This window comes from Schistocerca gregaria, chromosome 8 (genome assembly GCF_023897955.1).
Source record: "Schistocerca gregaria isolate iqSchGreg1 chromosome 8, iqSchGreg1.2, whole genome shotgun sequence".
Taxonomy (NCBI): domain Eukaryota; kingdom Metazoa; phylum Arthropoda; class Insecta; order Orthoptera; family Acrididae; genus Schistocerca; species Schistocerca gregaria.
The window spans coordinates 172,037,835-172,052,081 of NC_064927.1; the positions used below are offsets into that span (position 1 = coordinate 172,037,835).

At 43.9% G+C, this 14,247-nt stretch overlaps 1 protein-coding gene across 1 annotated transcript in view; it reads left to right on the forward strand.

The window, feature by feature from the left end:
- LOC126285100 (neuropeptide F receptor-like) overlaps positions 1-14,247 on the forward strand; it is a 363,066-nt gene that overhangs the window by 120,513 nt on the left and 228,306 nt on the right. The gene's annotated exons all lie outside the window — the stretch shown is intronic.

Below are 14,247 nucleotides of genomic sequence, written 5' to 3' on the forward strand. Positions count from 1 at the left end.
TGTAATCCCGTAAGTATTTTGCAGTTTTACGATGTGCCAGTAGCAAATTATTTGCCTATTTCTCCCTATTCTTTTAAAATGTTTAGGGTAGTGAATTTTCACTAACTCAGATGTGATATCCCTGTCCATACCAACTTTCATCGGCCTTTACAGTGGGGAGTTCATCGTCCACCGCCTCAAGACAAGGTGAAAGCGCTTTATAAACCTGCTCCATGGACGAGATGTCTGTAAGTCAGTTACCAGATTGACATAGCTTGTGTAACAAACTGTGGTATTGTGTGACGGTCCATAACGTTTAGGAGAGGCATGTAACTAACCACACAGTAGTATTCCTAACAGCCAGCATGTCGGTGTCTCTGAAACGAACTGTGGCTAGAGATCCCTTCCCTATCTGTCAAAAAAAATTAAACACTCTCTGGAAGATTTATAAACTACTCACAAAGAACCTACCATTTGTGTATATAATAGCATGAACTCTAGGCTAGAAAAATTACAATAAATACGACAGATACTGATTCGTTACAGATGAACAGGAGATGTAAATTACGGAAGTGATCGTAATGCAGCCACTGCAAAAATATGGGTCTGCAAAGGGTAAGAATATATTTTAAAGGCAGAAAAGCGTTTTTATTTCTAAGTTTATATATTTATCCAAGGTCCAATAAATTGTACTTATAGAAGGCCTATAATATACTTATATGTGTGTGTATATTTTATCGATACGACGAAGTTAACGAGTTTTACACTGGATATCTGTGTTAACGAGCCTATGTTTCATTTCAATGATGTATGGCGACTCAGATAAGAATGTTCCATTGAGTAGATATTTCGCGCAAAATGTCATAAAACTGTGAGAACTATAGATATTTACAGTGTTATGCAATGTCTGTCTCCCAAACTGAAACCTTTTAGTCGTAAGGCTTCCGGTAGGTATAATGACGTTATCCACCTCTTATTGTGTGGGTTGTTTTAGTAAGGTTGTTTAATACACCTTTTTCCCCACCTAGCACGCATATCACTCAGTTGTTCTATAAGTCCATAATCAACCGGAATGGCAACATTACTTGTGGATATTGGCACTGGCATCTAAATCATTTGCACTTTTATTTCTATTCTGTTATTTACTTTCATTTCCTTTCTTGTCAACTGCAGATAAGAATTTAAAAACAGCCATTGTTAACTTTGTTTTTTCTCTGTTATTATTCTCAATTAAGCTTTATTTATGTACTTCATTTCTTTCGAAATCATAGCAATATATGGAGCGGGGATCTATGCTAGGCCATAAAACAACTTCTTTCACAAATTGTATTTGCTCCTCTGAGGTACAATCTTTAAAGAATGTTAGTTAAATATGAACAAATTAGCTTCAAAAATTTTAAAATCGGTATTCAATGTAAGCTTTAAAACGGAAAAAACAGTAATTAACATGGCAGACATTTGATGCTATTAATTTCAGATTACAATTTTACAACTAACAAATAAAAGTAACACTTCAATCACTAAACAAAATATCCTTTTCTCAAGTATGTAATGGTTAGGTACGTCATCCCAAAACGGTTTCTCAAACATGATCATATATAATTTATCAATTCAATTTCGAAAGCAACCGATACTAACAGCCGAAATTACTACAACGTGCCAGAGCACAGTTACAAACAGGTAACATAGATAATTACATACAAGGGGACACTCACAGTTGATACAAATGATAAACAGAAATGAAAATGAAATTCGTGCCGAGAACAATTGCAACCTCCAAGCTACACCAACCCTCGATATTCGTCTGCGCTGTTAACTTATTCACATCAATAAGGAATATTCGGCATGCAACTGGACATCTATACGAAATGGCACGTATCACAATGATATATGTCATATAAAAGTAACAGTCCCTTAAATTATCAGTGACACACTTTGCCTCTCATATGTTTCTGAAGTAGTACACCATACATCGACTTACATAAAATGACAAGTCTGTTCTCAGCACATTAGACATCCATGTGACAACATGTTTACAGCCTTTAGCGCCGTTACTCCCAGAAGTAGCATTTGAGTTGCGAAGCACCACATGGCGTTGCAGGGCACATCTTTTCAACGTAACACAATATCCGCTTAATTTTATTTTTCACTCCTTCAATACCAGCCGAGGGCACCACAAGTAAATTGATGTTTATTGGGGCTATCACAGCAGCTTGATGTTTAGCAAAACTCAGGCTCACCAGATTCAAAAGGATTCCGGTGTGCTGGTGAAAGTAAATGCACTTCACCAATCCCCGCATTACGTGCCGAGCATCCATGTGCCTTAACTCATGGGCAAGTGTTTGAGACTTTTTCGACGATAAATGTCATTCGGTTGGCCACGCACCACCCACGGGGAGCGACCACGCCATAATGCAACACTGCATCCCTATAGTTATCGCATCATTCTTGAAAACTCAAACGGAAAAAGTCAACCTGTCTCGTATTTGGCGTACACAATTGTTGCAGTACATCCGAAGCACAATCTACAGCATAACAAACAGCTGAGACTAAGCAATGACTACTACAGACCGAGTGAGGGTTGGCGCAGACGCACCCGGCGTTCAGTCCAATATTCCGCCTCTTCCCGCGCCCCCTATCGGGACGCCACGGAACCCGTCACACAATGACGGACTAGCGATGTCGCTGGCGCACTCGCAACTTATCGATAAGTACCGGCACGCAGCTCATTTCTGTCTTGTTTTACCAATTGCTCCACTTACGTCTGAAACTTTTATAACGCCAAATAAACTAGCTCAACATGTTTGTAATTTTCCTCTTCGATTCTCCTACGCATTGTTCTAGAATACAAATCGTAAAATTGAGGTTTCACACTGATAGTCTAACAATATGCACCTGAATGTGTTCATATCTATACCCAAGAAGGGCATTCTATAAAATTACCTACCCTTCTTTCACCGAACACTAAATGTTTCCCGAATTTCAAGACAGAACTATAAATCATTTTGTCATTTTGGTACTAACATTACGCTTAGTCCGAAGCAATAATTCATATATGGACGTATTCAAAGATATTTCTTTGTAGGTCATTGGCTAAACCACTTTTATCAAAGAAGTCGTCTACTGTTATTAAATTACGGCAGCGAGAACACACACACACGCGCACACACACACACACACACACACACACTAATAAATAAGCGAAAAATTGTAAACGTTGCACAGAAAACGTTTTAGGGAAAACTACGTGACTAAACTGAGTTCATTGTGTTAAGGAATTGATTGATGACTGCGAGAATATAATGAATGGCATATCAGCGTTTCTGCAGTGAGTTCAAAATATTTATAATGGCGTAAATGGTTGATTCAGCAAACTTGATTACAATGAAAATATCTGCTATGAAGCTAAATGTGTTGCAATATCTATATAACGTATGAAAATGAGAATATTGGGAATATAATGTGTCTCATTAATCGTAGTTTCATTACTATGAAATGAAATGATCGTATGGCATTGATGACAATGGAGAAGTTCGGTCACCGAGTTGCAAGTCATTTAAGTCGACGCTACACTTGGCTGATTTCGTGTCGATAGTGATGAAATGATGATAACAACACTACACTCAGCCCCCGAGCAGAGAAAACCTCACAGCTGGCCGGGAATCGAAACCAGGCCTTTTTCACTGTGTTCAAACGCATTGACTGCGCAGCTGAGCGGACTGACTTATTACTATAATAAGAAAGGTTACGTGTTGCAGATGATCTGATCCTGCGTGTTAGTGTCTTATAGAGATTTAGATCTTTATGTTTTTAGCGAGATGCAGTATGTGATCAAAAGTACCCGGACATCCCCAAAACCATACGTTATTCATATTAGATGCATTGTGCTACAACCTACTGCCAGGTAGCAGCAGAGACAGCAGAATGGGGCGCTCCGCGGAGCTCACGACCCTCGAACGCGGTCAGGTGATTGGGTGTCTGTGTCATACGTCTGTACGTGAGATTTCCACACTCCTAAACATCCGTAGGAGCACTGTTTCCGCTGTGATAGTGAAGTGGAAACGTGAAGGCACACGAACAGCACAAAAGCGTACACCCGGCCTCGTCTGTTGACTGACAGAGACCGCCGACAACTGAAGAGGGTCGTAATGTGTAATAGGCACACATCTATCCAGTCCATCACACAGGAAATACAGACTGCTTCAGGATCCATTGCAAGTACCATGACAGTTAGGTGGGAGGTGGGAAAACTTGGATTTCATGGTCGAGCGGCTGCTCGTAAGCCACACACCACTCAAGTAAATGCCAAACGACGTCTCGCTTGGTATAAGGAGCGCAAACATTGGACGATTGAACAATGGACAAATATTGTGTGGAGTGACGAATTACGATACACACTGTGGCGATCCGATATCAGGGTGTGGGTATGGCAAATGCCCGGTGAACATCTGCCAGCGTGTGTAGTCGGAGTCAGTGGTGTTATGGTGTGGTCGTGTTTTTCATGGAGGGGGCTTGCACTCCTTGTTGTTTTGCGAGTCACTATCGCAGCACAGGCTTACACTGATGTCTTAAGCACCTTGTTGCTTCCCAGTGTTGAAGAGCAATTCGGGGATGGCGATTGCATCTTTCAACACGATCGAGCACTTTTTCATAATGCACGGCCTGTGGCGGAGTCGTTACACGACAATAACATCCCTAGAATGGACCGGCCTGCGCTGAGTCCTGACCTGAATCCTACAGAACTCTTTTTTGATGTTTTGGAACGCCGCCTTTGTGCCAGGCCTCACGGACCGATATCGATACCTCTCCTCAGCGCAGCAATCCGTGAAGAATGGGCTGCCATTCCCTAAGGAAGATTGCAGTACCCGTTGGAACGTATACCTTCGAGATTGGAAGCCGTCATAAGGCTAAGGGTGGGCCAACACCATACTGAATTCCAGCAGTACTGATGGAGAGGGCCAGGAACTTGGAAGTCATTTTCAGTCAGGTGTCCGGATACTTTTGATCACATAGTGTACATTCGGAAATGATTATGTTACTATTAAAGTAACCAAGAAGTTATGTTTATCTAGTGATTACTCGAACGTCTTTCACTGTTCTTCCCAGATCACATTCTGCGTAGGAATTATAATTACGGCAAGATTTTCTTCCTCATCGTATTTTAATGAAAGGATTTCCTCGCCTACTAACATGAAGAAGCTTCGCATTAAAACGCTGAAGCTGCCCGAACTCTGTGTTAATATGGACGCTTATATGTTTAACTTATTTTTACACAATTTTGTTTCTGGATCAAATAAAAACACGACTTTGGATCATTGCGATTTGGGCACATTGCTAATCGGTAGGGGGCACCGAATGACAGGTAATATATCGATTTTTTTCGGTCTTATTACACTGGAAGTATCACACATACGCCACCTAACAAAAAGAGTGAAACACTCATAAGACATGACCAAATGTCGATGTAACTTAAGCGCTCTTCCACATCATCGGTGGACGTGTGACTGACTAGAGTTGCAATTATCTGTGAGATATGACTGTCGGGAGAGTGCATTAGTGTTGTTCTTGTTTATTGTTTTTCCAAAACCTGATTGGGTACACTTGGAGTGTGAAGATCGCCAGCTGTTGAGAGACATGGAGTATGACATAGAGATGCCTCTTATACGTGTGAGACAACGTCGTCAGCACCCAACAGAGTCTTACATGGACCTCACTGTTGGCGGATTGGTCGTATCGTGCAGTACTCATATCCACATTTTTTGAGCATTCGTAAATGACAGTGGCCTCACGTTGGACTGCATGGGACCGTGGGAGGACGCATACTAGTCGACAAGGTTCCGGTCGATCACCTCTGACAACCACAAAATAGAATCGCCGTATTATGCGCCAAGCAGGTAATGACCTCTTCATTTCTTTGACTGGTAACCAGAAACAATTAATGGACCCCTTGCAACATTATGTGTAATTCCACACCATTCGTCAGATACTAGCAGCATCAGAACTAGGTAATTACTGCCATCAAAACAGAACCTGCTGCGTTTGATGGGGCGCCGTGAGCAGGAACAAAAAATAAATAAATAAATAAATAAATAAATAAATAAATAAAATAAAATAAAACTGATGATGCCGTCGCATTGTTCTGCGCGTTCTGCAGTAGCCCGGACGACCATCGTCGGTGAGTACGGCGGCAACATGAGGGACTCCCCATTCTTCCAATGTTTTAAAGAACCACAGTGGTATTGTATCTGGCATTATGGTGTGACGACCCATTTGGTATCACTTCGGGCCACGGCTGGTAGTGACTCAGTAAACTCTGACGGCAGAACGCTACGTCACGGACATCCTACGTTATCATGTGTTATGTCTCTTGTGACAGTATCACACAGCTCGTCCACACGTGGCACGTGTCACTACGGGCTACCTGTGTGGTGTTGAGATACTTCCGTTGCCAGCAATACCTCTACATGTGTTTCAAAAGAGCGTGCGTGGGATCATCTCGGACGTCAACTGCGTCCCAGAGACAGTGCCCAGAATATTTAGAACCAGTTACGACATCTATGGACGAGCTCACCTCACGACAGCGTAAAAATGGCTGTATCACACCTTTCCCATCTGAATCAGTCATTTATCGACACCAGAGAGGGCTCAACGTCATACTTTAATTGGGCTCATGACGCCAAGTTATTTGTAAATTGGACTCGATTTAGTAATGACTGATATAATATCACGTCCCCATCTTTCTTTTTCTCCTGCACTTCTGTTTGCTTCTTTTTTTTCAGACAGTGTAAGTATAACCTTCAGTTTCTTTACCATATCTCAATTTCTGGTTTCACGACAATAATTTATAGCCTGAAGCGGGTGTCTAAATGTTTGCCAGCTTTCCTCAATTTACAATTTTGACATTAGAGTAGGTTTGTGAAGGATTTACATGAGATTTGTGGGGTGGCAGTCCACAATTTTTACATCACAACGTTTCTCATACTTTTCGTAATCTAAATCTCATTTCATTGTTGTCGGATAGAGCGAAAACTTTAAGAACGTTGTTGTAAAGCGTAAAATTGTTTGCGTTGCAACATGTTTGTTATGCCTGTATGTAATTATTTCTCTACGATTGTCTTATTGTATTCTGGATAATGCAAAAATAAATTTCGTTCATAATTTTGTATCTACTTCTTCCGAAGAGCTATATGTTGTATAGATAATTTTCAGAAGACTGATCTGTGCTTCTTGTATTGGTATCTAATTTCAATTACACTTCATTTTACAAGATAGCCTATCAATTACTATACAGTATGATATTCATAACAACGTTATGAATGGATTGTGTAGTTGTGGATTACATTTGTTTTTTGGTTTTTTGGTGCTAACAAACAGTCTAAAACAGCACACTGATATCGCCTAATTAGAGGAATTTGAAAGGGACAAAACGAACTACAATTTCCCTTGTGTTTTACTTACTGCCACTTAATCGGTTTATAGTCAATATTGCTTATCTCCATAGCAGAATACTTCTTTTGAAAACAATAGTAATTTTTCTTTTTACACAGGCAGTGCCGTATGACCTGCCTGTATCACATTCTCTTGCGGAAAACGTTTCCTCGAAGCTTGTTGCATCTGAAACTGCATTCTAGCTCTGCATAATGCATAGTTATGTTTAATTTTTAAAGCCGATGAGTGCTGAAGATTGCTGGATGCCTAGACATCATATGGAATACCTCGAGTCTGAATTGAGATGACTGAAACAAGTGAGGTCAAGTGAGGAAGGGCAATGACTCGAAGTCGTAACTTCTGATCGAAAAGTAAATAATCAAATACAGTTTTTGGTTTCCTGCTAATGTTTCACTGTTTTTACGAAATTCTTCACAGAATTAAATGCCTTACCTTAAAGCTCATTTCTAAGAAAATGAACAGATGGGGTTTACTTCCTCGCATGATATCGTATATACCATTCATACAACATGCCTTGGTCCTCCATGGTTGTGTGGCATGATGGAACATGTTTACTAACATCAGTTAAGACTGGTATTCCTTACACTAGCAAACCTTACAAAGGTAACGTATGACAATGGAATATCACCAAAAGTAATTAAGTCTTCAACCCAACAGCCAGGAGTGCCTTTTAGTAAATCTTTCAGAATGTGCTCAATGCTTATCTCATCCTATATATTACAGATACCTACACTGAACCGGGAAATCAATGAATCGCAATTATTTACAGTGAACTTCTCTCCTCAATTTGGAAAATATTTTATTGTACCATTAAAATGTGTTAACTGTGAACTGAAAGTAATGATTATGTCAGCAGTGCCAGGTGAAATGGAGCGATTTGACCATGAAAGCTTAGAGCGTCGTCAGGAACATACCTGACAAGAGAACATGTTTCCTGCAATAACATGCAATAAATATTCGATATTGCAGCACTTCTGACAGGTTTCAAAATTATCTTGCTGAGTACCCATGATGCCACCAGCCCCAAATAAATAAGGGACACTCACCTGATCAAAGAGGAACTACGTCGTCAAATGGAAATCTCAGTGACTTTGCTGCAATGCAAGACAGAAATAACATAAATCGATTTCTACGGAAAATTCAGGCAGAAATGAGACGGAGCATTTAGTCGTACAATGAGTTGACAGTGGCTGTGCCCTAGCCAACAACCGAGTGTCAGGTGGTCCTCTTTCACATAGAGGAGATGGCGAAGCCCTCTCGCTGTGTACCTGGTGACTGTGATAGTGACGTTAGCCAAAGGCAAGACAGCCTTCTTCCCATGGAGAAGACGGCAGAGCCATCTCAGACAAACAGACCTGAGAAAGAAAGACACCAATCAGGTAAGGTCATTTTCAAAAATGGGTACTGGGCCACTGAAGGCAGTGTGACCAGGCAAGGCCAGGTATGTGGTGAAACTTTCAGGACCAGATCACAGGGACGCCTGTGACGTCCACCTGAAGACTCATGTAGGATGCAATTAGCGTGCAGAAGAAGCTGGAAAAAGGTCGTGTAAGGTGCCCAGTGGGGAGACTGCAAGACGTGCTATGTGGTGGCAGCACAGGCTGGGCAGAGGACATCAGCAGCGCACTGGCAGCCAATGGAGAATAAGTGCTTGAAACACATGTAACAACCACGATGTGACGGCTCCAAATGGGCCATCTGCGTAACAATGGCTGGAAGGGACAAGGTGTCAGGTGGTTTCAAAATGGTTCAAATGGATCTGAGCGCTATGGGACTTAACATCTGTGGTCATCAGTCCCCTAGAACTTAGAACTACTTAAACCTAACTAACCTAAGGACATCACACACATCCATGCCCGAGGCAGGATTCGAACCTGCGACCGTAGCGGTCACGCGCTTCCAGACTGATGCGCCTAGAACTGCACGGCCACACCAGCCGGCGGCAGGTGGGTCTGAAAGCGAAAACTCTAGACAAATTCCAGAGGAGGTCATGAATGCCTTATGAACAGCAGTAAGAGGACTTCAAGGTAGCGAGCCACCCTTGGATGGAAGACATACTATGCCTATAGCAGAAGGTGCAAGCAGAACTCAGTACAGCTAGTGGAGAGCTGCTACCAGGCAGAGAGGAAGTTGAGCTGGGAAAGATGCAGGCCATCTCCAGAATTCACAATGAGGCTGCAGAAGTTGGAGAGAACTGGTGCAGCCAGGCATTACAACTAAACTTCCACAAGTGGTGTACAGCAGGTTCAAAGGCGTTTGTGAGGCAGCATGTGACGACTGCAATAAAATACGTCTTGGTATAGTGACAGAGTAAGGGCGTCCGTAGGCACGTTCCTGCAGAAAACGAAATGCACACCATGGATATGCTTGTCAGAGAAGAAGGTGAGAATATGAGGCAGGCGAGACTTGCGCTATGTTGGGAAGCAGGAGTATGAGGATGTAAGCTGAATGTTGACAACAGGTAGAAGAGGAGAACAAACCAAAGGCAACAAGGCATTGTCAGCTGAGTAAAGAGAGAACAGAGTTTTAAATGGGCACGCCATCATTTGACTGTATTGATGTTAATTTAATTACCATCCAGTTTTAGGCCTTTTATGCCATTTTCAAGTAATCGAGTTTATGCCACTTACTTGAAAATGACATAAAACGCAGAAACCTAGGTCATAATTAAATAAACAACAATACAGTCAAATGTCAACGTGTTCGTTTAAAACTTGTTATATGACTGTTACTCAGCAACATCACAAACTGTTTATAGGACATAGTGTTAACAGTATCCCATGGAGGAGCAGACATAATGAATAGGACAAGAGTCAAAGGAGCAGGAAGATCATGGGCACAGACTAGGAGAAGAGTGTCAAGCAGACCGGTAGGTTGTGCGCTAGTGGTGTTTTGGCTAGTTTGGTGAAAGCTGGCAGGGTGCACGCCAGCTGTATGCAAGGTGGCAGTTTGTGAGCCAGTGGTGTGTGAGTCAGAAACATGTGTAGTGACAGCATGTGGGTAAGAGAAGAGTATTCCAGTGACTTGCAGGCTGGTGGTGCATGTGCCAGTGGTGTGCAGGCTCGTGGTATACAGGATAGTAACATGTAACCTGGAAACTTGTGAAACAGTGGCATGTGGGCTGGATGGGTATGGGCTGGCAGTGAGGAGAGTGCTGATTGTGTTGGAAATTGAAGAACTGACACTTGGGCACGTGATGCCAGACGAGTGCACTTCAAAGCAGGATTTTCTGGACTTGCATGCAGCTGCGATGGAGCAGGAGACGCCAGAGCAACAGGATACAATGAAGGAAGCTTCGGAGTAAGAGAGAACAGAGAAGCAGACCCTGGAGCAGGAGCACTGGAGAAAAGAGCAACAGAGCAGGAGCTTTTGACAGGTTCACGGGGCTGGAGGGGTAGGAGCCAGACACACTGGCTCTGGGGTCGCTGGAGCAGGTGGTGCTAAAGCCAGACGCATAGTACCCAGTGGCGCTGGAGCTGGTGTAACCAGAGCCAGAGGCATTATGGGCATTGGCGCTGAAGCTGATTGCAGCACAGCCAGTGGTGCCAGTGCAGTGGGGCCACAACTAGTTGTACCAGAGCTGGTAGTGCTGGAGCCATGAGCACCTAAGCTTTGGATGCCACTACCAGAGTCGCTGGAGCTGTGAAAACCAGCGATTGGGATGCTGGGGCTAGAGGCTCTGGTGCTGGGGGCACCAGAGTGGTGGATGGTGCTCCTGATGATGTAGAACCAGTGCATCTGGAACCTGTGGCACTGGAGCTGTGGCTGCTGGAGCCACAGGAACTGAATCTGGTGGTGTCAGAACCAGTGGCACTGGATCTGGTAACATTGGAAGCTGGAGATGCGTTGAGGCCTGTGGTGATGGCGCCAGCAGTGATGGACCGAGAGGGACGATGCTGAGGCAGGGGAACTTCGGCAAAGGGCGCTGGGATAGTGGGTGCCACTGCATTGGGCACCAGAGAATTGGGGACCATGCAACAGAGCACCAGGCTAGGACGTACTGGAGCAGTGAGGACTGAAGCAGGATACACTGGGTCAGGAGGCGCAGGAGTGAGGTTTTAGGAGGCAGTACAAGATGCTGGTGTGTGAGAGGCAAAGGGGCCAGGAGCCAAAGTTCTGGAGGTTCAAGGAGTAAAACAGTGGGAAGAAGAAAAATCTATGGAGGAGTGTCATTGCAGTGAGGAAGTGGGCCATTAATCGAAAGCACTGTCGAATTTTGAAGGAAATGCAGGTAGAAGGGGTGGGTGCTAGGTGGCACACAGGACGTTGTGCTGTCCCAGTTGGGTGCATAGATAGTGAGGAGTGTTGTGGCAATCGAGCAGTGTCTTGGGACAGATGGTGCAACTGCTGACTTCATAATGGGTCAAGCGTCGGGAGTTCTGACATGGAAGATGCAAAAGCGGAGGTGAAAAGAAAGAAGAAACACGAAAGCGAGTCCAATATCAAAAGGAAGCAATAGGGTGAAATGAACTGGGGAAAGTGGAAAATTGCTCTAGTACGAGACAGAAACAAGGCGAAACAGGCAAAAAAAAAACTGAGAAAGGGAGACAGGAAAAGTACCTGGTTCAGCATGGGACTCTGGGCTCAAAGTGCCAGAAGCAAGACATCTTCAGGTGAAAGAGCTGAAAAATGGAAATGTTTATCTCATTGCGATTTTGTTGTCATGTAGTAGGCGAGGTTTGATTCTGCACAGCATATGAAAGAGTTTCAGACATCTGGAAGATGCTGACAGGAGGAGGATGGTTCTGACACAGACTGGCCAGAGGACGCTGACAGGTTGCCATCAACAGGTCGGAGACAGCTGCTGGAACCAAAGGTGGCCACCAGTATCTAGGATGCCGACAGTGCAAGCAAGGTAACAACAGCTTGAGAGTAGTCGATGGCAGCTGCACCCAAACATATCAGTGCTAGATGAATGTCCTGAGAGGTCATTAGATGCCATGTCAACAGCAGTAACAGGAGCCCATCACAACAGCCAGACTTGGATGGAAGGCTTTTTATACCTGCAAGCTTCTGGCTGAAGGTGCAAGCAAGCAGCTGCTGACCTAACAGGTTGGTGGAAAAGAGGTGGTGTACTGTATGTGTGAAATCTTGGTCTGATGCGAGAGGGAAAGAATGCCCCAGTCAAATCAGAGGCATTCCTGTAGATGGCAGAGTGCGTGCAATGCATGTGCCTGTCGAAACAGATGGTGATAAATTGCAATGGATGAGATCCACACTGGGTACGGGGTGACCTGAGAGAGGAACGGTGCTCCAGTACTTTGGACCACCTGTCCACAACAGGCTGAAGAGAAGGCCAAACAAAGGGCAACATGTTAGGAAGGGATAAGGCATGGTCGGCAGAGTCGACCAGAGACTGAATGTTGGCACCAGAGTACGACATGAAGAGGAGGCAAATGAGTAGGAAGCACAAGGGCTGGCAGTGTATGGGCAGACAGTGTGAAGGCCACTAATGTGTGGGCTAGTTGCAAGCAGGCTGGTAGCGTGTGAGCTGCTGGCACATCAACTGGTGGCATGCGCGAGTGTGGAGTGCAGGTCAGTGATGAGGAGATAGCCAACAGTGGCAGAATCTGAAGAGGTGGCGAAGCTGCTCTGGAGCAGGAAGATCTGTAGCTGGAGGCGACAGCGCAGGATGCTCCAGAGCAGGAGGACGCAGGAGGTGGTGATGTGGCAAGAGGCGTCAGAGCAGGATACAATGGACCAAGAGGCACTGGAGCCAGAGTTGCAAACCCAAAGCCTCTGGAGCTGGAGACAGGGCAGGAAGTGCGCCAGGGCTGTAGGAGCTGTTGTTGGGGGTGCCACTTTTACATCAGAGGAGGAAGTGGTGCATACAAGTGTGTGATCAGCAGAGGAACAGAGGCTTGGAGGCTGGAAGATGCTAGGAAAGAAATATTGCTAAGAACAGAATCATAAAGGAGGTGGCTTGTATCAGCAAGCCAGGTGCGCCATGAATCCAAGGCATTGTTGAATTCTGAAGGGATCAGGAGCAGTAGCCTTAATTACATTATCTATAATTATTTTAATATATCTGATATTATGAGTTGTCAACTTTATTGTTGATTTATTATTATTTCTTTTCCCTTAGCCTTAGTTTGTTTTGCCTCTTGTTTAGCTGAAACTAACCAAATTCCTTTTGATTTTGCTGAAGGAGAATCTGAATTAGTTTAGTGTTTAACATTGTTAATGGGCCATCACAGGAGCAAGGTGGTGTTCAGGAACTTCTGTGAACAATGGAGTCGCTGGTGGTCCAATCGACAGCAAGTAGGGGTACGAGTATTAAACAGTGCTGAGACAAACTGATAATGCCTTGGATCAAATTATGCAGCTGTGGACCTCGTAACAGCCCAATCTGCAAGAGGAATAGTTCTACGTGGAAGAAACCATGGAAAAACAACAAACGAGACCACAGCCTAATACAAGAACGAAGGTCCAATATCGGCAAGGTAAGTGGATGATTGGTGGAACAAGGAAGGAAGCTATGTTAAACATCAGTCAGAAACAAGAAGAAATAGGAAAAAGTAGGAAGAGAACGGAACACAAAAGAGTAAAAACAACCTTGTTGAACACAGGACATGGGATGAAGCCGCGGAAGCAAAACAGTCTTTGTTGAGACGAGGGAGTACAGCAAAACAAAAAGAAAGGTTACGTTATAGCTTCTTTAGTGTCCCATTGTGGCTGATGTTTGGCTCTGAATAGCAACTGAAACAGTATCGAATGAGGGCAACTTCATGTCGTCTTGATTAGACGAGAGTTCATCACTAAGTCAATCATAGTTCTTAAGGTGCAAGGTGCGTATCCAGTCTATCGGTTGCCACGAAG